The sequence below is a fragment of the Ornithorhynchus anatinus genome, chromosome 5, assembly GCF_004115215.2.
Source record: "Ornithorhynchus anatinus isolate Pmale09 chromosome 5, mOrnAna1.pri.v4, whole genome shotgun sequence".
In the NCBI taxonomy this organism is placed as follows: domain Eukaryota; kingdom Metazoa; phylum Chordata; class Mammalia; order Monotremata; family Ornithorhynchidae; genus Ornithorhynchus; species Ornithorhynchus anatinus.
Genome location: NC_041732.1, coordinates 91,426,406 through 91,453,802, shown reverse-complemented (window position 1 = coordinate 91,453,802; position 27,397 = coordinate 91,426,406). Strand labels below are relative to the sequence as shown.

Below are 27,397 nucleotides of genomic sequence, written 5' to 3'. Positions count from 1 at the left end.
TTGCACCCACAGATACTGCGAGCTTTTCGAAGGAAAGCTACTGTCCAAACTCAAGGTGGTCATTTTCTTGCAGGGCACGTGAGGACGCAAGACTTTCATCCTGCTCACAAGATGGTGATGCAGAACCTGAAATATATTCTTTTTTTAAAAAGGCCCAGTATTTGCAGATGGTGAGAGTTTGCTTTGTGCAGTGGTTTGGGGAGTGTGTTTGCTCATATCCGGAGCTGGAAAACAGCTGAAAATTAGATCTTGCTGTGAGCTGTAGGTTGTTACTTTCCCAGGGTATTAACATATGACTGTTAGCACTGGCCTCTTCTCCTCTAAGTACCGGGGGCATTATGATTTTGAAGAAAAAAGTGCCCCAAATTTAAATGGGGCTAAACACATGCACGCGCACAATCATTATGGGCAGGGAATATGTCTGTTTCTTGCTATACTGTACTCACTCAAGCGCTTAGTACAGTGCTCGGCACATAGTAAGCACTCAATAAATACGTTTGAATGAATGAATGTAGTCCCAACCCTTCAGGAGCTTTCACTCTACAGTGTCTTGTCCCATTGTAGTATAAATCTTGACATATCGATTATTAAAAATCCCTAAGTTTTCAACTTTGTTTTTAATTCTGTTTGTGGGATTCTCCCCCCCCCCCAAAAAATTTGATAGTTGGGAATGGTTTTACATGGGTGGAAGTAACATTCCGAATGGGAGGGATGGAGGAAGAGAGAGGTATCTGGGAGAATGGGGTAAGTCTGATATTTCCTCCCCTTCGTCCCTTCCCGCCCCCGTCCCCCAGTCTACCTACAGAAAGGGGGCATTTGGGGAGGGTCTTTAAGGAGGCCGCCTTGGGCTTCTAGGGCTTGTGGGGAGGCAGGCCTAGAGTCTGCTTGTTTGCTTGTCCAGAATGGGTGAGAGATAAAAGGTTGGATCTGAAAGAACCCAAGCCCTAAATGTTTGGGCACCCACCTCCCCATCGCTTCATATCCATTTGGTTGTTGGAGTTATCAATACCGGTAGAGGCCAAGACAATGGCAGAATCAGGATTGAAGTCTCCAGGCTGCTGCCGAACCACAGGGTCCCCGGTTTAGCCAAATAAAACAATAAAACCCACCGAGACATTAACAGTACAATAGCTTCATTCCCCAAACCACCGGAGTCGATGTTCTGGCCGGTCTCCAGGACCTTCAGCCTCGTCTGTGGGTTGGCCCTGGGTGCCAGATTCAGAGGAGTTGGCATGACCCGTACTGGGGCCTGGAACCCGCTCTCGTCCTGGCATCTTGTCCTCCGCCCCTTCAGAGCGGAATTCTCTCTTCAGGGCCTGTCTGTGTGTTAGGGTGTGGGGTGGGCTGGGGGGCCAAGTGTGGGAAGAGGTGGGAGGATTGTCCCAGAGGCCTCTGAGGGGGTGGGAGGGGGTGTGGGTGGGTGGACCTTGCTTGGATCAGTAATTTGGACCTTGGGGAGAGAATGCACTTTATGTCTCAAACGAATCGCTGGCCCTGAGGGCCGCTGTGGGGCAGGTGTCCGGACACAGGTGCTGCCTAGAGGCTGCGGCGCTGGGAGCCGTTGGGGTCCTCCGGGCTGGTGGTGTGGGGCAGGGGGCCGAGGGAGTGGGTGCCCAAAGGCAAATGCAACTAATCCAATGAGCTTAGCCTACTGAGCTTGCAAGGATTGGAGGGAACAAAAGCCATTGAAGGTCGCCACTTAGAAGTTTAAACAGACTCAGTCTTCTCCCTTTTCACCTCCATCTTGGCGAAAGATTTCAATAGGGCCTAAATAAGGCCGCCTGAATCCATGGGGTGGGCTTTTAAATTCTAATTAGTGCGGGAACGAACCGGGATGAATTTTTATTAGTTGGGATGAATTACAGGTATTAATGATTCTCCCAGTCTCAGGGCCAGTGAAAGTGGTGGCTAACCAGAAGGGGCGTGAGCCCCCAATTCAGCCCGATACACGGTAAATGGTTTTATAAAGAGCCCTCTGTCTGAAAGCGGCTTACTTTCCCCTCCTTCGGAGCTGGCCCGAAACAGCCGGGGCATTGGAGCGAGATGCAATCTCACTCTCCCGGTGGCCCCGAGGCGCAGGAAAGCTAAACCCGGAGGGTTGGTGCCCTTCCAGACTTGGACACCCGGTGGTGAGGCAGGAGAGCAGGTGAAGTCTCTGCCTGTGGCTCTCGGGTTGCCGCAGATTCGTTACTAGAATGCAGGCATCGGGCTCCAGAGCGAAAGGCAGCTAGCTCATGGGGCTATTCCTCTCAGCACAGACCTTGACCCAGTTCCTATAAATGTCCTGGTTTTGTTTGCAGTGGGGGCTTCTGGCTACCCGACCACCGGCCTGTTTGGAGTGCTGGGCTTGCCACGTGGGGAGGTGTTCGAGGGAATTTACATCTGTCTGCTGACCTCTGCCAGCCCAACACGCCCGGCCATGGAAGGGTCCCCACCCGATGCCGCAGACTAGACCGAACTCAGGTGAAGCCCGGGGAGCCCCGCTCCCCAATTGCCAGAGGAGGGGTAGTCCTACTTGGTGACTTAGAGAGGTTCCCTCGGTCCCTTCTAAAAGAGGACATGGAATTTACTCTTTTTGTGGCCTGTGTTAAGCGCTTACTATGTGCCAGGCTCTGATCTAAACGCTGGGTAGACACAAGCTAATCAGGTTGGACCCAGTCCCTGTCCCACATGGGGCTCACAGTCTAAATCCCCGTTTTACAGATGAGGTAATTGAGGCACAGAGAAGTTAAGTGACTTGCCCAAGGTCACATAGCAGACAAGTGGCGGATCCAGGATTAGAACCCAGGTTCTCTGACTCCCAAGCCCGTGCTTTAACCACAGGGCCGCGCTGCTTCTCGAGGTCACACTGCTTCTCTTGAGAATGTACAGTCCTGAAGCTCCTTCAAGTGTCTTTTCTGTTTTTATGGTATTCATTAAGCACTCACTAGGTGTCTAACACTGTGTCTGAGCCCTGGGTTAAGTATCAGTTAATTAGATTAGACAGAGCCCCTGTCCCACTTGGGGCTCACAGTCTGAACAGGAGGGAGAACAGGCATTGAATCCCAATTTTGCAGTTGAGGAAACTGAGGCCCGAAGAAGTGAAGTGACTTGCCCAAGATCACAAAGCAAGCAATTGACAGAGCCCCAGTCCTTCTGACTCCCAGGCCTATGCTCTTTCCACTAGATCATGCTGCTTCTCTAGGCCACACTGCTTCTTTTGAGATTGTACAGTCCTGAAGCTCCTTTGAGTCAGTGTAGCCCGAGGTGTTGCAGAGGGTGGCTCCCTTCCCTCTCTGTCATACTGGGAGCGGTGGCTTCGTGGCCGGGGATTCCAGCGTGCCCTGCTGGCCGGGGGATTCCAGGATGCAAATTCAGTTTGCACAGGGCAGGCTGTCGAAAGCAGCCCAAGAGAAATAATCCAGTCAAGTTCTATCCCCTCCATCTGGCCTTAACTCACCACAGATTTCTGGGGAGAGTGTTTTCTCGGGCTTCACTCTCCAGATAATGGGGCCCAGAGGTTGTTTTGGTGCAGGATCAGGAAAATATTTTGGAGATCGTTTTCCTGTGAAAAACCTGTGGAGAAGAGGAAAGGGGTGGGGGGCTTAGTCTGGGAAGGACTCTAGCGGGAGATATGCCTTCGATAAGGTTTTGAACGGGGGGGAGAGTAATTGTCTGTTGGATTTGAGGAGGGAGAGTGTTCCAGGCCAGAGGCGGGAACGTGGGCTAGGGGTCAGCGGCGAGATAGGTGAGATTGAACTAGAGGAACGAAGTTTGCAGGCTGGGTTGTAGAAGGAGAATAGTGAGATGAGGTAGGAGGGAGCAAGGTGGTGGACTGCTGTAACGTTAGTGGTGAGGAGTTTTTGTTTGATGTGGAGGTGGATGGGCAACGACTGGAGTTTTTGTAGGAGCAGGGTGAAATGTCTTGAATATTTTTGTAGAAAAATGATCCGGGCAGCAGAGTGAAGTATAGGCTGGAGTGGATGTGCGCACGCATACAAACACACACACACACACACACACACTCTGTTCCTTTAATATGTATGAAAGACTCATTTGTAACTTGTGATTCTAACCTAACAGATTTCACTTATCGTCTGTCCTTTGTTTAAAAGCCCTAGTTATTCTTGTAGGGGCTCTCACTGTGCACGGCCCAGCCTTTTCGTCTGAAGGTCGGTACAATTTTTCTTCTAACAAAGCCACTCTGTCTCTGATTGCCGAACGGCAGCCCGTCTGCCACGGGCACTTCCTAGCAATCAAAGTCGATCTTCTATGAGGAACTGCTTAATTTCTGTTACTATTTTAACAGAGGACCTCCGAGCGGTATCTTAGCACGGCATTCGAAATTATCTCCTGTCTCCTGTAAGCTATTTTCAGAGGTGTGAATTTGAAAGCAGTGCTGGGAGGGGGAGGAAACGCTGTCCTGTCTGAGGGGAGATCCCAAGCCTCCAAAGCGGGCCTTTGCGGAGCTGCAGAAAGAGCCTTGCTATCGGGAGCCATTTGGAATGGTCAACTGGAGAATGATCGGATTCTGGTGGAAGTTCAGGGAGCGGGTCTCTTTGATCAATCGATAGTATAGATTGAGCCCTTACTGTTCAAATCAATCGATGGCATTTATTGAGAGTTTACCGGTCAAAGCACTTGGATGAGTGCTTGGGAGAGTATAACAATAATTATGGTATTTGTTAAGCGCTTATTGTGTCAAGCACTGTTCTTTGCGGCGGGATAGAAACACATTAACCAGGTCAAATGCGGTCCTTGTCCCATATTCGTTCAGTTGTATTTATTGAGAGCCTACTGTGTGCAGACCACTGTACTAAGCATTTGGGAGAGCACAGTGCAACGGTAAACAGACAGATTCCCTGTCCACAATGAACTTGCAAGTTCGCATGATCTCTGCCCTCAAGTGGCTTGCGTTTTTGCAGAGGACACGGACAAGTACAGTACAGAGAGGAACCATTAGTAGTGTGTTTAAATTCTGCCTGATGTGCTACAGGAGTGAGGGTTTGTGAGTACTTAATCAATGGTATTTATTGTGTGCTCGCTGTTTGTATAGCACGGTATTAAGTGCTTGGGAAAGTAATAATCGTTGTATTTGTTAAGCGCTCACTTTGTGTCAGGCACTGTATTAAGCACTGGGATAGCTACGAGATGATCAGGGCCCAGATGGGTCTCACAGTCTAAGTAGGAGGGAACAGATACTGAATTTTGCAGATGAGGGAACTGAGGCACAGAAAAATGAAGTGACTTGCCCAAAGTCACACAGCAGGCAAGTGGCAGAGTCAGGATTAGAACCCAGATCCTCTGATTCCCAAGCCCCCGCTCTTTCCACTAGGCCACACTGCTTCTCAAAGTTCAGGATTATAGTGTTGGTAGATGTGATCCCTGCCCACGAGAAGCTTAGAGTCTACAGGGGGAGAATGACTGATGTTGGTTATACACTTGCTATGTGCTACACCTTGGTGGCAATACGAGATAACCAAGTCAGATTCAGTCCCCGTCTCACCGCCTAAGTAGGAGGGAACACAGGTATTGAATCCCCATTTCGGAGGTGAGGAAACTGAGGCGCAGAGAAGGTAAGGGACTTGCCCAAGTTCACACAGCAGCCAAGTGGTAGAGCCAGGATTAGAACCCACGTCCCCTGACTCCTGGTCCTGTGCTCTCCCCACTAGGCCAAAAAGTGATTAGGTGGCTTGGAAGGGCTGAGGCAGCATCAAGGGAAGAGTGCCCGTGGAAAGAGCCCAGGACTGAAAGTCAGGAGACCCCAGATCTAGTTCCAGCTCTGTCACTGGCTGTTGTGACCCCGGGGGAATATGTTTACCCCTCTGGGACTCAGTTTCCTCCACTGAACAATGGGAATAAGGCAGATCGATCGATAGGATCGACTGAGCCCGTACTCTGCACAGAACACTGTAGTAAGTCCTCGGGAGAGTACAGTACAGATGGCAGACATGATCTCTGCCCTCAGTCTAAAGGGGGAGATAGACATTAAAATAAATTACAGATGGGGAAGTGGCCGAGTATAAGGATATGTACATACTGGAGAGGTGGGGTGAATATCAAAGTGCTTCTGGGGGGTCTGGACTGAAGTGGATAAGGGATGCAAGAGGGGAGGGAAGATAGAGTGGGGAAATAAGAGATTAATTAGGCAAAGCTTCCTGAGGAGGTGTGATTTTAGTAGGGCTTTGGAGAGGGTGGAGATTGTCCAGTGACTAGAGATGATGAGATAGAGCATGTGTCCAAGTTGTTTGGTTTTTTTTTAATTTGTGTCATTTGTTAAGGGCTTACTATATTCCAAGCACTGTACTAATCACTGGGGTAGAGACAAGCTAATCAGGATGAACACAGTCCACGTCCCACATCGGGTTCAGAGTCTTGATTTCCATTTTACAGATGAGGTAACTGAGGTCCAGAGAAGTGAAGTGACTTGCCCGAGGTCACACAGCAGACAGCTGTCAGAGGCGGGATTAGAACCCAGGTCCTTCTGACTCCCAGCCCCTTCCTCGATCCACTGGGCCGTGCTGCTTTTCTGTTGGGTAGTGTACGCTGTGGAGTGGAGTGGGATGGTCAGGGGAGTTGAGGAGTGAGAGGATGCAGGCAACAGGAAGGTAGTCGGCTATAACCGTATTGATATTGAAGTCTCCAAGGATCGAAGTAGGGGTGGAGATGTAGAGATGCTTGGTTTCTATTTCCTCTTCCCCTCGTTCCCTACTGCTTCGAATTCTCTTTTCGTACTGCTTTCCTCTTCATTCCTTCAAGTTTGTTAAATTTTCCTTCCCTCAAGGGACTTTTTTCTCCCCCCGAGCTTTATGGTTCCTAAAAGCCGAAATAGCCCATCAGGAACAAGGGATGAGCCTCCTTGCCGAAACTTCGGGACCAAGAACCTGCGTGGAGGAATTGCTTAGAGCATTAATGGCTTGTTCATCGCCATTCACATGCTCTCTTGTAGCCCCAACAGCCAGACTCTACAAGGAGTGCCTCCGGCGAGAAAGCAGGCGGGGAGGACACCCACTGCCAAGCGCATGGCCGGTCTTTGCCCAGGTTAGCCAGTTATTAGGCAGAAATCGGATTAAAATCCAAATTTCCCAAATCCCGGAGCAGCGCTCTTCCCAGTGGACTAACAGCAGATGACTGGGAGGGGGACTTGTGTATGCGATGGGCCCCCAGTACCGTCCCTGCCCTGCCCCTGACCACATCCATGCATAAAGGGTTGTGAATCACCACGAATGAGGCGGCCGTTTCTGGAGGGGTTGTTTGAACTGGTGGGAATTGTCTGGATTCCCAGAAATCATGTTTGTTTTGTGTTCTGATTTTGCCAGAATGGGGCTCCATGGCCTCCCTCTCTCCGTGCTTGCCTCCGGTCCTTTCCATGGTGGGGTGGCCTGCCGTTTCCAGGGCATCCACATCATCCTTTCTGTTTCCCCGCATGGCATCGGGGGGGGGACTCAGGCCTCCCTGGACTTGACGATCTGCCCCGTTTGGGGAAGAAGAAGCATCGTTGTCTCTGCGGGATCAGTGTCCCGGGGTTGTCCACCTGCCCCTGGCTGTACCCCGTTCGACGAATCTCTTTGGTTGACAGGGATGGCCCGGTTGCTGTGAGGGACCCCTTGCCACAGAGCCCTTTGGGCGTTTTATTGAAGTCCCGTGGAGCTCCTTAGGTCCTGCTCTTCTCAACCGTCACGGTTCCTCCTGTAAGGTGAGGGCTCGGCGGATTAGAGAAGCGGCATGGTGTAGAGGAAAGAGCACGGGCCTGGGAGTCAGAAGGTCATGGGTTCTAATCCCGGTTCGGTCACTTGTCAGCTGTGTGACCTTGGCCAAGTCACTTTGCTTCTCTGTGCCTCAGTTACCTTGTCTGTAAAATGGGGATTGAGGCTGTGACATTTAATAGGGACTGTCCAACCCGATTTGCTCGTATCCGCCCCAGTCCTTAGTACAGTGCCTGGAACATAGTAAGTGCTTAACAAATACCATTATTACGATGATGATGTTTATTATTATGATTCCTCCCCAGCCACCTCACTCCCCTTTCGGTCTGTCCCGTTCCCACTGATTTTCAACAGGAACCCTCAGGAGCTGTCACAGCTGGGGTTTCAAATTGGGAAGACAGAGCGAGGCGGAGATGCAGCTTTGGACTCAGAGAGCGATCCCAGACACCCCATATGGGGTCCTCAGCCTGAAAATCTGGCCGCCTTTGCTCCCGCCGCGAGTTGTCCAGGGTTGTCGGCCACTCCTCCCAGAGGGCCAGTAGCCCTGACCCTGTTTCAAAGATGTGGGTTCTCCAGAGCGGCAAAGGCGAGGAGCTTTCCAAGCCCTACTGGGCGACCTTGGGCAAGTCTCTAAAGTCCTTGCCTCAGTTTCTTTATCTGTAATATGGGGATTCAACATCTGTTCCCCGCTCCGCTGGGCCGAGAATGTGTCTGTAATATTGTTGGGTTGTGCTCTCCCAAGTGCTTACTACAGTGCCCTGCACACAGAAAGTGATCAGTAAAAATGATTGATTGATTGTCTGATTGACCGTGAGCCCCATATGGGGCAGAGATTGTGTCGAGCCTGACTGTATTTTATTCACCTCAGCTCGGCACAGTGTTTAGCGTACGGTAAGTTCTTATCAAATCATATTATTATCAACAATACTAATAATAATAAAGGTCACCACTGCTTCAGAGCTTCTGACGCATAGTCCCAGCGCCACAGACCTAAGCAGATCCTCCTCTGCTCGGTGTCTGTCGTGGCCTGGACGTGCGAGGCAAGTACCGACAGATGTATAAGTAGATGCTGATTTTCTTCTCAAGAGGGAATTAAAAATGCATTGTTAAAAATGGACCCGATGTGTGAACAAACATTGGCACCAAGTGGGGAGTCCTTGTGTTTTTAGAGGAGAATTGAAGTTCAAAGACAGTGATGAATGAAGATAAATGGCGTAGTCAATACGGGGTATATTGTGATAACGGAGACTAGGGAAGACCCTCAGAAGCACTATCCGTAGCCCTTAGGTTAGGACACATTTCTGCAGGCCTTTGGTCTGGTTTAGCACATCCAAGCGCTCGGTATCGAGACACCCCCGGAGCCCGGAATGTGCAGCGAGGTGCGTTTATGCTATTTCTGAGGCTGGGAGCGAGCCAGGAACATGCCATAGCCCAAGTTGAGGGCCTCAACACTCCCCATCTCCGCTCATTTTAATTAGTCACCGAGCACTGGGGTTGGGATTCTAGAATGTGCAGCACTTAATCTGCCATTGTTGCGGAGCGGGAGGGCGGTCGGCAGAGTGCCCTTGCTTGCAGGGGCTTGGACGAAAGACAAATGAGGTGGGTTTGCTGCTGCACCCCTAAAGGTGACGTCACCTCCCGCCCGGCTGTGGGGTGCGCGCAGCTCCGCCTGGCCGGAGGATCAGATATTCGGAAGATCAGGGGTAGTAAGGATGGCGGTGACGGGGAAGTTCTCAGCTTTGAGAAATGGGATGCCTATTGTGGTGTCCTCCCAGTTTTCAGGGTCTTGGAAATTTGGACTCCAGTGATGAGTGGTGAACTGCCCGGCCCAGAATGGAGACTTCCCGGGGCCAGCCCACGTCCTTGGGGGTTCGGTACTTCCCAGCGGAAGGAACCTCCCAAACCTAAGCCACAGATGCCTCAAGCGGCGGTCGTCCCCTCACTGCCCCACGGGATGGCAGCCCTCCGGGAGGTCGGGGTCTCCCCCACAACCTGACCGGAGTCCCCTGTACTCTCCATTTTGGATTACAACCCAAGGGCATTTTGGAAGCACAAATGGGGCTGGTGAGAACAGAAGCAATTAGTTGGTTCTGAAGGCAGACTGGATTTCACCACCGGAAGCAACGCGACCTGGTGGAAAGAGCTCCTGGGCCTGGGAGCTGGAGGACCTGATTTCTAATCCTGCTTCTGCTGCTTACCCGCTGTGTGGCCTTGGGTAAGTCACTTCACCTTCTCTGTGCCTTAGTTCCCTCATCTGTAAAATGGAGATTCAATATCTCTTCTCCCTCTGATTCGGACTATAAAACCCCTGTGGGAGAGGGACTATGTCTGACCTGATTAACTTGTATCTACCCCAGTATTTAGTACAGTGCTTGGCACCTAGTAAGTGCTTTACAGATACCTCAATTATTATTATTATTGTTATTACGGCCATCAGGGGTGTCATCTTTGAATATGAAGTGTGTATGTGTGTGCGTCCGTGCTGCAGACTAAGCCTCCAGACCTTCCCTGCTGGAGCCTCTCGGGGAGGAGGGTCTGCAGGGCAGGAGTGAGGTGCCCCAAACCTTAATCCCACCCCTTCAGTCCACAGTTTGCCCCGAGGGAGCAGGGCCACAGGGCATGAGAGCCCAAAGTCTTTGTATTATAATGAATACAAGCAATTCTCCTGTAAGATGGGTGTTGTGTTCTTGAAGAACGTGATGTTATGGCACCTTTCCCTCCAAAGATGCCAGACCACCGCTCTCTCCACCTTCAAAGCTTTACTAAGGTCACATCTCCTCCCACAGGCCTTCCCCCACTTAAGCCCTCTTTTCCCCGGCTAACTCTCCCTTCAGCGTTACCTTTACACTTCAATCTGTGACTCTTGGACATTTGATATTTGTCCCACCCAACCCCACTGCACTTTCGAATGGATCTTTAAATTATATATTATAAATTACTTATTTATTCATATGAATGTCTCTAGACTGTAAGCTTGTTATGGACAGGGGAACGTTTCTGCTAATTCTGTTGTAGTACATTCTCCCAAGTGCTCCGCACATAGTAAATGCCCCCGAAATGTGATTGATTGATTGATGGGAAGATTGTGTTTAAGTGACCGCTGATTCAACGGGAATTAATAGGTTAGGGGGCCGTTTGTTCGAGGTTATCACCCTGACTGACACTGTACAATATAAATTCTTTAGTATGTTGACCACCAGTACCACAATAATAATAATGATGATGATAAGAACGGTGGTATTTTTTAATTGCTTATTTTGTGCCAATTACCTTATCGTGCTGTACTGTACTGTACTCGTCCGCTCAACTGTATATATTTTAATTACCCTATTTATTGTGTTAATGAGATGTACATCGCCTTGATTCTATTTATTTGCTATTGTTTTAATGAGATGTTCATCCCCTTGATTCTATTTACTGCTATTGTGCTTGTCTGTCCGTCTCCCCCGATTAGACCGTAAGCCCGTCAAAGGGCAGGGACTGTCTCTATCTGTTACCGATTTGTACATTCCAAGCACTTAGTACAGTGCTCTGCACCTAGTAAGCGCTCAATACATACTATTGAATGAATGAATAATGCTTTATAGCCTTGCCACTTTGATCAGTGGTAGTTATTGAGCGCTTATTATGTGTAGAGCACTGTACTAAGCCCTTGGGAGAGTACCATACAGCAGAGCTGGTAGAAACGCTCCCCGCCCACAAGGAGTTTCCAGCCACTTATTATTTTATTCTATTCAATCCTGTAAAGTTTTGGAAACACCAAGATATCCCAAAAATTCTAGGATGTGGTATGGTCAGGCTGAGGTAGAGTCAGAGAGGAGAAGCATCGTCACGTCTTGTCTGCCGCCGGGCTCACTCTCACGGTTTTTCTTCCTTCATCCAATCTAATTGCACCAATCTGTGCGTCGTGTCACACCCAGGGCAGACCTGTGTCGTGGAATGAATGTTCCCCAGCGTTGCCACCGTGTTCTATCCAACTCGTGTAATAAAGCGTTACGTGAGTCACAGCGGACCTGGGTGTGATGTATAAGGCTGCTCTGATCCTTCCTCAACGGTCTGTAGAGAGGGGCTGGGGCCAGTGGGATGGAGAGAGCTTAGAGAACCACTGATTAGGAGTGAGGAGCCTGACTGGTCTTCCATATTCCGCCCCCCGATTGGCTTTGGCCTTGGATTGTCCTTGTTTAATCCGTGTTGCGTTAACCTCTCAGGAAAATCGAGATACCAGCCCCGGCCTCCCTAAGGCACCATGAGCATTTGCGAGCACCTGTAAAGCCGGAGTCATCCCTGACAGGCTGTTCATTTGAATTCCTCCGAGCGCTAGGAGGACAGGTGTGCTATAAATTCCCGCATCCCCAGCAGTGGGGCTGGGATCGTTGTTCACGGGTTTGGTGCTCCCTGAGCCTCAGGACCGGTGGCGATCCATTCCCTGCTCCTCACCACCACCCTGCCCGGCTCCCCAGCAGCCTAAGGTCTAGTTGTTCGGAGACAGCCGGCAGAAACGAGGCTTCTGGGAGGGGCCGTGGCCGCTGCGGTCTCTTCTGCCCAAGGGGTGAGTGAGATCATTCATTCATTCATTCATTCATTCAATCATATTTATTGAGCGCCTACTGTGTGCGGAGCACTGTACTAAACGTTTGGGAGAGTACAATGCAACAATAGACGGACACATTCCCGCCCACAGTGAGCAAAGAGTGTGATCAGGGAACCGTCCAGGTCTAGCCTGTTGGGTGAAAACTTCGCACTGCCGAAAGGAAGCAGGCGGAATTTTTTTTTTTACTAAATAGGTCTGGTGATCGTTCATTTCCTGATCTGAATCTGACTTAGAGGCGGACTGGGAAATTCTTCTTCGATGGGAGTCTCAGGGGCTGCCGTGGGTGGCTTTGAACGGCTTTGGGTGGGCTTTTCTTTATGACCCCTCCTTCCGCCGACCTTCCTTAGCCTATGGGTTTGCCCTCTGTGGAGCCGGCTCATACTTACTGTGGGAATTTCACGTTCCCTCTTTAAGAGTTACCGAAACCCCCTCGCGTCGCTACTGAAAAGAAGAAAAATGCCACCTACTCGATGTACCTCAGTGCAGCTATTTGGAAAACATGGCCCATAGCTTTAAACTGTTTATTACATTTTCCTAAACATCTCTCTGTCAGGATGATGAGAAAATTGCATGTGTAGGAACTGGGGAAGTATAAATTTGTTAATACCTCCTCTAACAATAGTCTGTAGTCAGTGCCGCTTATGGGCTGTTGTGAGTCATTTCCCAGTTAGAATATGCTGTCATTAGAGAAAACTGAGAAGTCGGGGTCTGAATGGAGGAGGGAAAACAACATATTGGAATGCGAGGAGAAACCAAGTGTATTGCCTGATTTTGGGTCTCGGGGAATAAACACCAGGGAGGGTAGTGCTTTCTCAATTTGAATCCGAGGACCGTGGAGGCAGTTGGTTTCTCATGCGATATCTTGCCCTTAAAAATTCTCTTTTCCTGCAATGTTCTGTTTTCATATCCAATCTTTTTTTTTTTTTTGAGCACAAGGTTAAGATTTTGGCTTGCACGTTATATTCTCCGCTAAAGTGCTATTTTAAAATTAAAGTGAGTTTTTTTGGGTTTTTTTTTTTTAGGACAGATTTGAGATTTGGCTTCTGTTTGAATGTTTCAGCCTCTCTAGGGTAGAAAGGGAGGAAGCCGGGTGTAATCCATGCTGGGGTTTTCTGGGGTTCAGTCCCAGCTCCTCTGAGTTGGTGGTTCAGAGCCCAAGCATCCCTGGGCTTGGAATTGTACATTGTGTCCGGAGGCTGCAGTGCAGGGGGTAAGCTCCCCCTTCGCCCCCCCCCAACCCCCCGCCCCCGGCCCCCCAACCACCCCGCCACTTTTTTCTTTACGAATGAAGAGGACCTGTTCTCTATAGGGTTTCAGAAACTTCGGCGCCAGAGGCATTTTAAAAACCAGGTTATTGTGCTTTGGATCGAGAAGACATTTGTTGGCAGGGGCTGGCTAAAAAGCTGTCAGATTTCTTCATAGCAATTTCTGATTCTACCAAAGCGTCTCCTAAATAAAAACGTGAAAAGATAAAAATGCTAATCCCGGACAGATGGTCGGAAATGTGGGACCAGGGATTGGACCTCTGGTCCTTAGTTCATCCCTGCTGCCCTACGGTGCCTCCAGGAGACCACCATGATCAGGGGAGAAGCAGTGTGGAAAGAGGACAGTGCTTGGCACATAGTAAGTGCTTAACAAATACCATTAAGACAAAACAAAAATAAAACAAACCTGCGTTCTAAGCTCGGCTCCGCCTCTCGTCTCCTCTGCAACCGTGGGCAAATCACGCACTTCTCTATAACTCAGTTACCTCATCAGTAAAATGGGGCTGAAGACCGTGAGTCCTGTGTGGGCTAGGGACTGTGTCCGACCTACCTTGTACCAACCCCAGTGCTCAGTACAGTGCCTGGCACATAGTAAGTGCTTAACAAATGCCACAATTGTTATTATTATTACAGTGTGCTTGCCTAAGCTTCCTAGCCAGTTGGTGCTTGAGTGCCATATGATGGCGACCGTTTGAATGACCCGGGGGGAAGAAAACCAAAATCCCTGTGCGATCATCACACGGTGGCCTGAGCCAGACTCTGGGTCTCTGCGCCTGCTCAGTAAATATCCCTCATTGATGGTTCGATTGGTTGTACGCTCTTTATGGGTAGGGAATGTGTACCGACTCTGTTGTATTGAGTCAGAGGTCATGGGTTCTAATCCCGGCTCCGCCACTTGTCAGCTTTGGGCGAGTGACTTAATTTCTCTGTGCCTCGGTTACCTCATCTGTAAAGTGGGGATTGAGACTGTGAGCCCCACGTGGGACAACCTGATTACCCTGTATCCCCCCGCAGTGCTTAGAACAGTGCTTGACACATAGTAAGTGCTTAAGAAATGCCATTAGTATTATTGTTATTATTACTCTCCCAAGTGCTTAGTACGGTGTTCTGCACACAGTAAGCACTCAGTAAATATCATTGATCGATTGATTGATTGGGTTGGCCCCACGGGTGCAGGGCAAGAGAGAGTTCTGGCTACAGGTCCTGGGGAACTCAGGTGAAGGTTGGATCCAAGAGAACCGGTCAAATGCTGAATCCACTTGGGTTTGGGTGGGCTTGGGCAGACATCCTCTCCTCTTCCTGAGGCCCGACCCTGTCATCGATCAGTCAGTGGTATTTATTCTGTCTTTCCATTGATCTTCTCCTCTGCAGCCTCTCCTCTAGACTGTAAGCTCCTCTGTAAGCTCCTCTTGGGCAAGGAACATGTCTACCAATTCTATTTTATTGTACTCTTCCGGGCACTTAAGTTAGTGTTCTGCTTGCAGCAAGCACTCAGTAAATATGACTGATTGACTGATGATTACTAGGCACTTACTGTGTGCTGGAAGCAGCGTGGCTCAGTGGAATGAGCACGGGCTTGGGAGTCAGAGGTCGTGGGTTCTAATCCCGACTCCGCCACTTGTCTGCCGTGTGACCTTGGGCAAGTCACTTAACTTCCCTGGGTCTCTTACCTCATCTGTAAAAATGGGGATTAAAAAAATGTGAGCCCCACGTGGGACAATCTGATTACCCTGTATCTACCCCAGCGCTTAGAACAGTGCTCTGCACATAGTAAGTGCTTAACAAATACCATAATTATTATTATTACCCTTACTTACCTTATTTATTGTGTATCCTATCCTTTCTGGTGTTCAGTTCCCTCAGCTGTACAATGGGAGCAAGGCAGATCAGTCCACGTTATTGGTCCATTCATTCAGTTGTATTTATTGAGCGTTTACTATGTGCAGAGCACTGTACTAAGCGCTTGGAATGTACAGTTCGGCAACAGAGACGATCCCTGCCCAACAGCGGGCTCACAGTCTAAAAGGGGGAGACCGATAGCAAAACAAAGCAAGTTGAGTGCTTCCCTTGTACAGAGTACTGTACCAATATAATACATAAGAATAGGTTTAGAGATCATCCCTGCCCTCACGGAGCTTGCATTCTTGATGGGGAGACAGCCATTACAGTAAATTACAGATGAGGAAGCAGCAGATATTGGGATGTGGAAATGTTGTGTGGGGTTCTCAGATTTAGCCCTCGCTGGGAGTGAGGAGGGGCAGGCTAAATGTTTCCCCTTGTTTTGGCTTTCTCTCCTCTCGAACTTTAGATGGGACTTCCACACCACCCGTCAGGAGGCCAGACCCTCCGCAGTAGCCAGGCCCTCTGCCGAGATCCCTTCCCCTAGTTGGTGTTGAATAGGAGAAGACAGAGGGGCAGAAGGATGAGGAAGTCACCTTCACCCAGATGAGCACAACTACACCCTGGAAACCACCTAATAGCCTAGATCCTTTGGCATGACCCGCAATCGCCTGGGTCGCTTTGCTGTCATTTGTCTGAGGGGCCATTCGTTTCCGTCCTGCTTAGTTCACGGGATCGGAAGGATAGCTGAGCGAGGAGGCTGCGGGCCAGGTCTTCGGCTCGTCAATTTACGGCTAATGCAGGTTGACAGTGAGAACACGAGGCGACGGTCTCGGTCCAGCCACGCGCCCGCGGCCGGCCGGAACATTGGTGAGTTTCCCCGTGGCCGTCTTCCAGGGCTGGCCCTCGTGGCTGAGGAATAATAATAATAATAATTGTGGTTACTGATATCACGGTTTTAGGCGAGAGCAAAACTGGTGGGCCATTCTCATGGTCTCTGGGGAAATGTAAGGGACCCCTGATTTGCGGGGGGTGGGGGTCTGGTCATAGGAAGCCAGCCACCAAAGCTATGGGTGCAGGGCAGAGACGGTTGCAGGTATTCCCCAAAAGATGCCACAGGAAGCTGTCTGGGTTTTCCTGTCTTGTTCTTGCATTATTCAGACCCCTCTGGGCTGCCCAACCCCTACCCAGGGGCAGGACCTGGACCGGGGAGTCTTACGGGGTGGCCTCCTGAAGGATGCTCTTCTCCGAGCACCTTTCGGAGGGCGTCTGCTGCCTGGAGGTGGAGGGCTGGCTGATTACCTGGGTGACGCTGGCCTGCTCTCCTGAACCTGGGAGAGGCTCCCCCAGGAGATCGGTTTGGACTCAAAATCCACTCTGAGGAGAGGCTGGGAACAGATGGGGAGCAAGGAAGCTGGGATGGATAGCTGGGTAGCTCCCATGGAGCTGGAAGACCCATAGGACCGGTGCACTGTGGGTCCCTCAGATGAAAGAACCAGAATCATCCTGCTCTGAACTTCATTCAATTCAGTCAATCTTATTTCTTGACCGCTTACTGTGTGCAGAGCACTGTACTAGGGGCTTGGCAGAGTGCAATATAACAATAAACAGAAACATTCCCTGTCCTGTCTAGCGCTTACAGTCTAGAGGATGAACTTACAGTCTGTAGGACGAGCTGCTATGGGGGTCAGGGGACTCCTCCCATCAGGCTGGACCGGACACTTTTACTGGGCACAAGAGGTCAGGGCATCTCTTTTCTCTCTGGGTAACTCCTTGGGTAAATGGGCCTAGGGTTCTAAAAGAGGAGACCCACATTTTTCAGCGACCACTAAGCTGAACCTAGTTGTACCCCATGCGGAGAGCCAGGATGAGCAGCGACACTCATGTTTATGTGCCAAGTGACCTTGGTCAGCGCGTAAATTGAGGAACAGTTGGCTGCCCTTGTTCTGTGGGGCCCCGGCAGAGCCTCATTGATCAGCTGACTATTCCCGACACATCTCTGGGAGCCATCTGCCCTTCCAGCTTCTCCACAGCCACCAGGAGGGCTATCACCGCCGGCTTCCTGAATCCCAGGAAACCTCCCCAGATGGCATCCTCTTCCGTGGGTCATCAATGATTCATCATAGCCCATCGTTTGGCATATTATACTTTGTCTACTTCGATAGGTAGGAGAGTTTTATCGGTTTCTTCTCGACTTGCAAAATTTGTTAATGCCCAGGGTTCGCCCCGCTCTCGGCGGGAGCTAGAGGAATTCCTGGGTTGGCACGGCTGTGACTCGGCCTGCTTTGAGCAAGGACCTCTCCTTCATGATCCCCTGTGTTCTTCACTTTCTTTCACTGTTTTTCTCTCCTTTTTGACCCGATTGAACTTTGTCCCTTCCCTATTCTCCTCTCTCGTAATAGGAGAGGGGTACGGGTCCAGCAACTCTGTTGTATTGTACTCTCCCAAGTGTTTAGTACAATGCTCTGCACACAGTAAGTGCTCAGTAAATACCACTGATTGATAGACTGGTGCCTGTAGGGGGTTTCTAGGGTAACAGGCCAGCGGCTGTGAAGGCTCAAGTTTTTCTGTGGTTTAGAAGTCCTCCTGAGCTGGAGTTGCTGAGCCATATTTTAGAGCTTTGGTGAAGACCTTTAGTTTCCCCGTACATCTGTGATAGTTGATCTGAGGCTTGATTACATTCAACTTGCTAAGGGAACACTGGACGGGTAATGGTGCAGCTCTAAATTAATAATGGTATCTGATAAGCATTTACTATGTACCAGGAACTATAATTATGGTACTTGTTAAGCGCTTACTATATTCCAAGCACTATTCTAAGCGCTGGAATAATTATGGTATGTGTTAAGCACCTATTATGTGCCAGGTACTGTACTAAGCACCGGGGTGAATATAAGCAAATCAGATTGGACGCAGTCCCCTTCCCCTGTGGGGCTCACAGTCTCAATCCCCATTTTACAGATGAGGTAACTGATGTTGGTATTTGTTAAGCGCTTACTATGTGCAGAGCGCTGTTCTGAGCACAGAGAAGTGAAATGATTTGCCCAAGGTCACAGAGCAGACAAATGGGGGAGCTGGGATTGGAACCCATGACCTTCTGACTCCCAGGCCCGTGCTCTATCTACCGAGCCATGTTGCTTCCCTTGCTGGGGTTTCCCAGGTTAGATTAGAGTCACTGAGTCAAGGACTTTTTTTAAAATCGTGTTTGTCAAGTACTTGCTATGCGTCAGGCACTGTGCTAAGGGTTGGGGTAGATACAAGACATTTAGGTTGGACAGTCCTTATCCCACATGAGGTTCACAGTCTTAATCCCAGTTTTACAGATGAGATAACTGAGGCCCAGAGAAATGAAGTAACTTGCCCAAAGTCACACAGCAGACAAGTGGCCGGGAGCCGGGATTAGAACTCAGGTCCTCCGATTTCCAGGCCTGTGGTTTTTTCTTTAGGCCATGCTGCTTCTCTTGTAAGGGCTTGCGTGTCTTTAGTCCCATTTGCCCCTTTGGCTCTGGAGGGTGAAACCATGTGCCCTCCAGGCAGAGTGGTGGGATAGGGACAGCCCCTCCTCCCCCCGCGCCCCCCGCCCCCCAGAGTTCACCTGGATCTAGTGAGCCGGTCGCCAGGTGCCACAGCTGTCTTCCCCCCCCGCCCTGCTCCTCATGAGCACTGGCTGTGGGAAACAGCGTCTCTGTAGTCTCAGAGAAGCTGGGCTGGATTCTCCCCTGCCTGGCCCCCACCGAGGCCGGAACTCCCCCGCTTCTGGGAGCGGCAAAGCGCGAGTACAGCCTGGCACTCCCTCCCCCGGCCCCCCACTCCCACCCCCAAAATCAAGCCGCCTGCCAGCTGCCTTGGCCCTGTCTGCCGGGCCCCCAGCTACATGATGGACAGGAAAATCTGCTGGAAGGGAGCGGAGAGGGTACGTGGAGGGGTGCCAGAGACAGATCACCATAGCAACGTGCACACTCAGGAGGTGGGGGTGTGAGGCCGCGGGGGCGTGATTTTTCCTATTCCCCTTTCCCTTGACCGGTGTGGGGTTAATTTAATGTGCCCCCCCCCCCCCATCCTTTCCCCCAGGGGAAGGACCTGGAGGTGGGGGAAACAGAGAAGCAGCTTGGCACAGTGGGTAGAGAATGGCCTGGAAATCAGGAGGTCATGGGTTCTAATCCCAGGACAACCACTTGTCTGCTGTGTGGCCTTGGGCAAGTCACTTCATTTCCCCGTGCCTCAGTTATCTCATCTGTAAAAGGGGATTGAGACTGTGAGCCCTACTTCTCTGTGCCTCAGTTCCCTCATCTGTAAAATGGGGATGAAGACTGGGAGCCTCACGTGGGACAATCTGGCTACCCTGTATCTACCCCAGCGCTTAGAACAGTGCTCTGCACATAGTAAGCGCTTAACAAATACCAACCTTATTACATGGACCAGGGACTGAATCCATCCCAAATTGCTTGTATCCACCCCAGTGCTTAGTACAGTGCCTGGCACATAGTGCATAATAAATACCACAATTATTATTATTATTAAGATCAGGAGAACTGTATCTTTAGAGTGTGAATTGGTTCTATACGATTCCTACAAGCTATCTATATTAGATTATGTAATCTCATCTGTATCGCTAAGATGAATACGATTGAATGATTGAATGAATTCCCCCGCTGAAAGGAGGCTAATAAAGAGGAAGTTGAAACTGTCCAGTCCATGTTTCCCTTCCCAAGTACTTTCATCGGCTGCCCGTACACCTCCGCATCAAACAGGAACTCGTACCATCATCTTTAAAGCACTCAGTCACCGCGCCCCCTCCTTCCTTACCTCGCTGATTTCCTACTACAACCCAGCCCACATGCTTTGTTTTTCTAATACCAACCTACTCACTCTACCTCAATCTCCTCTATCTCACTGCCAACCCCTTGCCCACGTCCCGTCTCTGTCCTGGAATTCCCTCCTTCTTCATATCCGACAGACGATCACTCTCCCCACCTTAAAAGCCTCATTCAAATCACATCTCCTCCAAGAGCAGAGAAGCAGAAATCGAGGAGAAGGCGAAACTGGGCAAATGTGCCGAGGACCCCAGCAGATAGTTCTCAAAGCTAAACTGAAGCCCACTCAGTTCCTTGGAGATCAAGTCCCACCTGTGTACCCAACCAGAAAAGGAATTTTCCAGGGGAATTAGGATTTACTCCCTACTGGCAGAGAAGATTTCCCTCTCCCAGCTCGGGGAGGGGGTGGGCGGGGGGCAAGGTGGAGTGCAGGTCGACCTGGAAACCTGAAAGACTTTTTGCTCCCTGCCTAACTGTGCCAGGACACCACTGAGGTTTCCAGGATCTATTCTGCAGGGTTTTGAATCTATCAGTCAATCAGTCGGCGGTGTGGATGAGAAGCAGCTGATGCTGACCGGCGGGGTCGCTCCGGGCCACGTGGTGATGCCCGGCGGCAGGTCTGGGGATCCAGTGGAGGTGACTGTCTGGGAGAAATTGCAGCAGGCTCCGGTGCCTGGGGTCCCGGTGCTGCACAACAAGAGCAGCGCCCACGCCCGACCCCTGGGCCGGAAGACCCGCTTCTGGGTGGCGGTGGTCAGCACATAGTGTGCGGTTTGACACGGTTTGGTGGTGCTGCAGAAGCACCCCCTGGTTCACACCCCACCGGCCAAGGAGCTGGCTGGGCCCAACCACACGGTGACCATCCAGGCTTGGCCCCCAATCAGTGGAGGACTGACCCTGGCCTGGGCCAGAGCCCCTGACGCCAGGGAGGGGGGGAATCGGACCCCCGTGGGGGGCTCCTCCTGATCCCCGCCCCCCGAGCCTCACAGGATGGGGGAGGGGACCTGGATACTTGGGCTGGGGATGCAAGGGGTGGAAGCTCCATCCAGGCTGTCCGCACCTTGAGGGCAGGAATCGTGTCTGCTAATACCGTTACGCTTAGTACAGCGCTCTGCACACAAGTGCTCAATAAATGCCATCGATCGATCGATTGAATGCTTACCGTGTGCGGAGTACACAGTAGAGTTCATAAATATGATCCCTGCCCTCAGGGAGTTTACAGTCTAGTGGGAGAGATAAAGAAATTACAGATAAGGGAAGTGGCTGAGCGGAAGGATGTGCACAGTTACTGATCTCGATTTCTGCGGGCACCCAAGGTAAGGAAATAATAATAATAAAATAATAATAATAATTGTGGTATCTATTAAGTGCTTGCTATGTGCCAAGTACTGTTCTAAACTCTGGGGTAGATACAAGATAATCCGGTCGGACACAGTCCCTGGTCCACATGGGGCTCACAGTCTCAGGCCCATTTTACAGATGAGGTAACCGAGGCACATAGAAGTTAAAGTTACTTGCCCCAGGTTACACAGCAGACAAGCGGTAGAGCTAAGATTAGAACCCACGTCCTCTGACTCCCAGGCCCCTGCTCTTTCCACTAGGCCACGCTGCTCCCTAATAAATAATCATCCAGCATTAGTCCAGTTTACAGACAGCCTGTGTTTGGATTCAGCACTTTTAGCTTGGCCCATCTTCTTCTCAGTCTGAAGTTAGTACAGTTCAGACGCCTTAGAAGTCACTGCAGCTGTTGCAAACTGTGCCTGACTTAATAGTAGTGATGGTATTTATCGATCATCCCACTGGGTGCAATACTCTGCACTTGGCTTCTTCTCAATCAGTCAATCGTATTCGTTGAGTGCCTGCTGTGTGCAGAGGACTGTACTAAGTGCTTAGGACAGCACAGTATAACAGAGTTGATAGACCCGCTCCCCGCCCGTAACGAGCTTACAGTTTAGAAGGGGAGACAGACTTTAATGTAAGGAAATAAATTATGGATATGTTCAGAAGTACTGTGGTGCTGATGGAGAGGTGAATGAAGAGTAAAAATCTAAGTGCAGGGATGATGAAGAAGGGAGTGGGAGAAGAGGAAATAAGGGCTTAGTCAGGGAAGACCTCTTGGAGGAGATGTGCTTTAAACAAGATTTTGAAGATCGGGACAGTGATCATCTGGAGGGAGGGCGATCCAGGCTGGAAGGCAGGATGCGGGTGAGAGATCCACGGTGAAATAGAAGAGACTGAGGTACGGTGAGAAGGTAGGCATTAGAGGAGCGAAGTTTGCCGGCTAGATTCTAGTAGGAAAGCAACAGGGAGAGGTAGGCGGGGGCAAGGTGATTGAGTGCTTTAAAGCTGATGGTAAGAAGTTTCTGTTTGATTCAGAGGTGGATGGGCAACCACTGGAGAGTCTGGAGGAGTGGGGAACCGTGGATTGAGTGGTTTTGGAGAAAAATGTTCCAAGTAGCAGAGCGAAGTGTGGACCGGAGTTGGGAGAGACAGTAGGCGGGGAAGTCAGCAAGGAGTCTGATGCAATAATCAAGGTGGGGTAAAATAATTGCTTGGATTCACGTGATAGCGGTTTGGATGGAGAGGAAGGGGTGGATTTTAACAATGCCGTGAAGGTTAAACCGACGGGATTTGGTGACAGATTGAGTCTGCGGTTGAATGAGAGAGATGAGTCAAGGATAATGTGACGGTGGTGGGCTTGTGAGACAGGCAGCATGGTGGTGCTCTCTGCAGTGTTGGGAAAATCACAGGGAGGACTGGGTTTGGGTGGCAAGATAAGGAGTTCTGTTTTGGACATGTTAAATTTGAGGTTTTGGCAGAATATCCAAGTAGAGATGTCTTGAAGATAGGAGGATATGCAGAGAGGGAGAGAGATCAGAGTTGGAGATGTAGATTTCTCAGCCACATAGAAGTGGTAATTGATGCTATGAGAGCGAATTAGTTCTCCAAAGGAGTGGGTGTAGATGGAGAATAGAAAGGGACCCAGAACTGAGCTTTGAGGAACTCCTGTTCATTACGGACAGGGAACATGTCGGCTAATTCTGTCGTATTATACTCTCCCAAGTACTTAGTACCGTGCTCTGCACATAGTAAGCACTCACTGAATGTGATCGATTGAGGCAGAAGAAAGTCCGTGAAAGAGACTGAGAAGGAGCGGCCAGAGAGATAAGTGGAGAACCAGGAGAGGGACAGTATCACTGAAGCCGAGGTTGGATAATATTTCCAAGAGAAGGTGGTGGAAGACAGTTTCAAAGGCACCTGAGAGACGGAGGAGTATTAGGATGGTCGAGAGGCCATTAGATTTGGCAAGAAGGAGGTCAGTGATGACCTCTGGGAGAGGAGTTTCTGTGGAGTGTAGGGGGCTGAAGCCCGATTGGAGCCAGATTATCCATCTGCTTCCTCAGTCTTGGATTGAAGCTCCTTCCTGAAAGGTAAATAAATGTGCAGAGCAAAGATATGTTCGGAAGTAATGCAGGAATATTATTTTACCTGTAAAATTTTTTTGTCAAATCACTGTAGCAGTAGTAATAGTATTTATGAAGTTCTTACTCTGTGCCAAGCACTGTGCTAAACACTGGGGAGGAGTGCACAGCTGGGAATCAGATACAGACCCAGCCCCTCAGAGGGCTCACAAGGAGTGGTTTAGATGAGCGCTGTTTCAGCTCAGAGGTGATGAATTACAAGTCTTAGGTATGACTGAACTTGAATTTGTAACAAGGTTGTTGTTTGGAAACCTCAAAGTTAAAAAAAGAACAATAGAAAACTTTCCAGAGTTTGGAAGAAGGAAGGATTGTGGGTCAGATCTGTGATTTGAAGGGAAGGGAAAGAAAGTACATAATCATTTGCCCTTGATTGTCAAAGAATGATTTCTTTTTCTCTAACTCTTTGCTTCACATTTTAAACTAGGTGGATGACTTGGAAGAAATGGGAAATCAGTTTTCCTTTTTTTTTCCTGATTGAAGTTAGTTTCACAGAACTGGAAATTTGGCAGGGTGTGTGGAAACGCGCAAATCTGTTTACAGTGCTCTGTGCCGCTTGGTATCTTGAAAACCGCAAGAATGAGGAAAGGCTGGCTGTGTGGCCTTAACCAAGAAGAGGGTTTAATGCAAAAGCTCCACTCCGGCTGGATTTTCTTTTTTACTTCCATGACCAGTTCAGTATCATAGAGAGTCATATGGCTACACCTCTGTAAGGTTGTGTGTTCGTGTGTGTGACTGTGTATGTGTGAATGTGTGCACACGTGGGGTCTCTTTGTGGGCCTGGAACTCCCTCCCTCTTAATGTCCAGTGCTCCACCACTCTCCCCAACTTCAAAACCCTCCTAAAATCACATCTTCATTCATTCCATCATATCTATTGAGCTCGTACTGTGTGCAAAACACTGTACTAAGCACTTGAGCACTGTACTACATCTCCAAGAGGCCTTCCCATAAAGAACGCTTTATTTCTCTAGTCTATCCTCCCCTCTGCTGCAGCCAGGCACTTGGCTGTATACTCCTTAAGCCCTTTGATACTCCCCCAGCTCCACAGTACTTATGTAAATAGTTTTATACTCCACTATTTCCCTTTTCCCCAATCTACTTCAATGTCTGTCGTCCGCCCCCCCCCCCCCCATAGATTGTAAACTCCCTGTGGGCAGGGATTACATCTTTCAACTCACTTGTATTGTACTTTCCAAAGTGCTTAGTGTAGTGTTCTGCAACATGATAAGCCCTCGATAGATACCATTGATTGATTGATTAATTGAGGAATTCAGATCCTTTACCTTTTGTTTCCTGATTGGCCCGGGGAAATATTGCCCTAGGAGGCAGAGGTGTACCTCCGTATCGTCTAGCTCGCCACCGACCCCTCGCCCACATCCTTCCTCTGGCCTGGAATGCCCTTCCTTCTCACATCGGACGGATAATTGCTCCGTCCCCCTTCAAAACCATACTGAAGGCACATCTCCTTCAAGAAACCTTCCCCGATTAAGCCCTCCTCTCCTCCTCTCCCACTGTCTTCTGCGCCGCTCCAAATTGCTCCTTCATTCATCCTCCCACCCATTCCCACAGCACATATGTATATATTTGTAATTTATTTATTTAGTCATATAATAAGGGTGGTATTTGTTAAGCGCTTAATAATAATAATAATAATAATGTTGGTATTTGTTAAGCGCTTACTATGTGCCAAGCACTGTTCTAAGCGCCGGGGGGCATACAAGGTGATCAGGTTGTCCCACGTGGGGGTCACAGTTTTAATCCTCATTTTACAGATGAGGTCACCGAGGCACAGAGAAGTGAAGTGACTTGCCCAAAGTCACACAGTGTCTGCCTCCTAATTACCAGTCTGTGAGCTCACTGTGAGCAGAAATGTGTCTGTCTGTTGTTATATTGTGCCCACCCAAGTGCTTGGTACAGCGCTCTGCACACAGTAGGTGCTCAATAAATATGATTGAATGGATGAATGAAAGGAGATTGGAGAGTTTTAATTCCTGGGTCTCCTCGGCCCAAACTGAATTCCGTAGTATACAGTCTTTCGGCTCGATGTCTCTGCCCCAGCTAACGTCAACATGTCATGGATAGGATTTGACCGTGAAGATTCCTCCCAAGCAAGGCATCTGGGGCTCTTCCCTCACAGCTCACTAATCATCCCTCTAGACTGTAAGCTCCTTATGGGCAGGGAGCATGTCTACCAACTTGGTTATATCGTACTCTCCCAACCACTCTGTACTGTGCTCTGCCCACAGCAAGTGCTCAGTAAATACAACTGATAAATTCCTTGATGACATTACCGGGCAGATCATCTAGCCCGAGGATATCACCAAGTAGCTTGGCTTCCCTCATCATCGCTTCCCTCATCATCGTCATCAGTGTTTACTGGGAGCCCATGGTGGGCTGAGCACTGTTCTTGGTGCGTGGGAGCATAAACACAGAGAATATGGTTCCTCCCCCTAAGGAGCCTATTGCTAATGGGAGAAAGCGAGGTGTTTTCTGATTCTCATTATGGACAGTAATGAGAAGCAGCGTGGCTCAGTGGAAAGAGCATGGGCTTGGGAGTCAGAGGTCATGGGTTCGAATTCCAGATCTGCCACTTGTCAGCTGTGTGACTGTGGGCAAGTCACTTCACTTCTCAGTGCTTCAGTTACCTCATCTGGAAAACGGGGATGAACACTGTGAGCCTCACGGGGGACGACCTGATTACCCCGTATCTACCCTAGCGCTTAGAACAGTGCTCTGCGCATAGTAAGCGCTTAACAAATACCAACATTATCCCGATTAGACTGTAAACCCCCAATTAGACTGTAAGCCCCTGATTAGACTGTAAGCCTGTCACTGGGCAGGGATTGTCTCTATCTGTTGCCCAATTGTCCATTCCAAGTGCTTACTGCAGTGCTCTGCATATAGTAAGCGCTCAATAAATGCAATTGAATGAATGAATGAATGAATGGGGAGGGATCTGTAATAACCTGTTCCAAAGCAACGTCATTTCAGTGGGAATCACCGGTGGCCTGGTTGCCCAAGAGAGGTCAGACTGACTCCACAGAACCCAGGCATCCTCCCTCCAGGTGGTGAGGTTCAGTTAGCAGCTTTAATGCACAGCTTCTCCTCAGTCTGATCTACCCTGAGACCCTGAAGTTCCTCAACCTTCCAGGTGGCCTTTTGTGGCTGAGGTACTTCCTGGGCCATGGGTTTCTATGTTGGTGACTGGGGGAGGGGGGAGAGGGAGGGAGAGAGAGGAGAGGCGCCCCGAGGGTCTTGCAAGAGAAGGGGGTCCCGGATGCAGCCGGGAGACTTGGAAGACTGGACAGGGAGCACCCCCTCCAGAAGGCTAATCCCTTGGAAACCATTCCTAAACCTTGACTTTTCCATCCCTCTCCCATACCTGCCATTGCTCCTCTCCCCTGCTAAGGCACCCCTCTTCAGTAAAAAATTCAACTTAATATGTGAAAAATGGAATGCGTTATCTTCCCTCCACAGACTTCCCCAAGCCGTGCCATCCCTGCCAGGCACAATAACGGTGACACTAATTGCGGTATTTGTTAAAACACATATTATGTGGCAAGCACTGTACTGAGCAGTGGGGTCAATGCAAGGTAGTCACATCAGATGCAGCCTCTATCACAGTCTGAGGGGGAAAGAGGACGGGTACTGAATCCCCGTTTTACAGATGAGGAAACACAGGCACAGAGAAGTTAAGTAACCTGCCCAAGGTCACACAGCAG

The 27,397-nt window shown here is 49.7% G+C and overlaps 1 protein-coding gene across 2 annotated transcripts in view; it reads left to right on the top strand.

Annotated features, from left to right (window-relative positions):
- LDLRAD4 (low density lipoprotein receptor class A domain containing 4) overlaps positions 1-27,397 on the top strand; it is a 365,789-nt gene that overhangs the window by 18,053 nt on the left and 320,339 nt on the right. Inside the window, exon 1 of one of the 2 annotated variants that reach the window (XM_029065136.2) lies at positions 12,168-12,234. The exons of the other annotated variant lie outside the window; for it this stretch is intronic. The gene's annotated coding sequence lies outside the window, so the exon portion shown is untranslated. Of the gene's footprint in view, positions 1-12,167; positions 12,235-27,397 lie in introns of those variants that run through there. 2 annotated transcript variants of the gene reach the window in all.